A 2,529-nucleotide genomic window follows, 5' to 3' on the forward strand; every position below is an offset into this window, starting at 1 on the left:
CTAATTGATTCGATTTACTAATACACGACTGCAACTGTATAAATTAAATTAAATTAATTTGATTTACTAAAGAATATATTCTATATAAATACAATTAGAACGTTAGGTGTTTATTAGAGTGGAATTCACAATGGCTAGTAAAGATAATTTTTTAGTTTTTGTTAACTACAAAGGGACGATTAAGAAAAAAATATGAGAGAAAATAAAATTTACTTATAAAGATCCGTTGAGTGTCTTTATCAAATTTTCTACGAATTTTATTAAGTTTCAAAATACTATGATCCAAAAATTGGGCTGCATGGCATGAGATGGACGGAAAAGTCATTTTATAAAATTATGATTTCTGTTGTTCGAGATGGGATGAAGTACGATTCCTTTGTAATAGATAGTGATGATGATTTGTAAGTTTTGTTTCACTATTGTTTTTCAAGGTGAGAACCCATGAATTAATTGCTAAGTTAGGATGTGATCTCTAGTTTAGGAGGATTGAATCAAAATCATCAATCAGTAATAATGGTAGCAACCTCTAGTTCAACCCTGTTGTTGCTTCTTCATCTATGCTTGTAATTGCACCTGTGCCAGTTTTGGTGGCATCTCCGTCTTTTGCAGCTGATTTAAACCGTGATAAAAATAGAGAAATAGGTAATAATCGATATTTCAAATACCATGGAAGATATACTGAGGGATGACGATGATGTGGAGCCCGCCATGATTGATGAGGATAGCGATGATGATCTAGGGAGAAGTATTCTAGTTGGAAACTCAACAATACTCCCGACACTTTTGACTTTAGACTTGGAAGTCATGACACAGCATAGGTTCCCGGATATAGAATCCGAATTTGGGGCCAGAGATTCACAGGATAAAGCAGGTCTAGTTGAGTTCCAAGTTGATCAGTAATTTCAGAATAAAAAGAAAGTCGTCTTATGTGTGAAGACTTATAGCATTCGTTGTGCGGTTGAGTATAGAGTGCTGGAGTTAGATCATGTCAAGTACTATGAAAAGTATAAGGAGTTCGAAAACGGTTGCATGTGGTTGATTTGGATCACTCTTTGCCAGTGGAAGGATATTTGGGAAGTAAAACAGTATAATGGACCTCATGCATGTTTGACCAGGTCAATCTCTAGTGATCATAGGAAGCTTAATTGTCATGTGATATCTACTTTCATCCTTCTTATAATCAGAGTTGATGCGATTGTGTCTATCAAGGTACTGCAGAATGCGACAGAGGTACGTTTTGGATTTAGACCAATTTACAGGAGAATTTGGTTGGCTAAACAGAAGACTATTGTGCAACTTTATGGGGATTGAAAAGAGTCCTACAATGAATTGTCAAGATGGGTATTTGGTGTCCAAATAACAAGCCAGGTAGTATTGTAGTATGAAGATGAGTCTTGTTCGACTTGGAGGCCAGGTTGACGAGTCATCAACTTATTTCTACCAGCTTTTTTGGTTGTTCCTATTGTGTATTGATGTATTTAGACATTGCAAGCCATTGGTTAGTATTGATGGAATCCACTTCTAAGAAAACTTCTAGTCACTAATCATTTTAACATTTATAATTTAAAAATTCTAACAAAATTTCTAATAATTACTCTAATTCACAGTTGTAGTTTTAAAATTCTAACATAATTCTAAGTCATTACTCTAACTAACATTTATACCTAAGTTTAAAAATTTTAACTAACGATTATATTCAAATATTCTAAGCGACTTAATATTACTAACATTTTTAATCTATCTTGAAGAAAAAAATTTTCTTTACTAACTTCTTCATTGACGTTACCAACAATATGAGCAACTTCATCCAAACAATAGATACAATCGGGGTCATCTTCCATATCCGCAATTTTGAATCTTGTCGTGTTGGGACCTCACTTTTCTCTCTCACATGGGTTGTTGGAAGAGGAGAAAATTATGGTTATAATTTGAAACAAGCTAATTCAAATTCTATATATATAGTATACGAAGGTTAAATCAAATCTACTTAATTTGATTTAGCTAAGGCTTCATCAACTATAAATCGAATTCAATTTATTCAATTTACTATAGTCTATAAATCGAATTCAATTATTTCGATTTATTATGGACTATAAATCAAACTCCTTTGCTTCGATTTATTATGGGTTGGATTTTTTCAGAAGAATATTACTACTAAATTCAATCTACTTATTTTGATTTAGTACTGAACTTGATAATTCAAATCTAATTATTCGATTTACATAGATATAGAAATAATACATATATGTAACCAGTCTCACCTTAAGATATTTATGTAATTTTTTCCCTCAATTGATTTGTCTATGTGAATTACCCACTTTTAAATCTTGATTGATAATAAAAAGAAATCATTTATTTTAAACTTGTCATGTATATCTCATTCACTTAGTTATCTTGTTATACATATATACAAACAAAACATTTTAAAATTACATATAATTAAATTATGAAAATGTAATTATATAACATTCCAAATGCTTTAAAATTTTAAAATACTGTAACCAAACACAACCTTAAATCTTCTTCTTG

This window comes from Arachis stenosperma, chromosome 3 (genome assembly GCF_014773155.1).
Source record: "Arachis stenosperma cultivar V10309 chromosome 3, arast.V10309.gnm1.PFL2, whole genome shotgun sequence".
In the NCBI taxonomy this organism is placed as follows: Eukaryota; Viridiplantae; Streptophyta; class Magnoliopsida; order Fabales; family Fabaceae; genus Arachis; species Arachis stenosperma.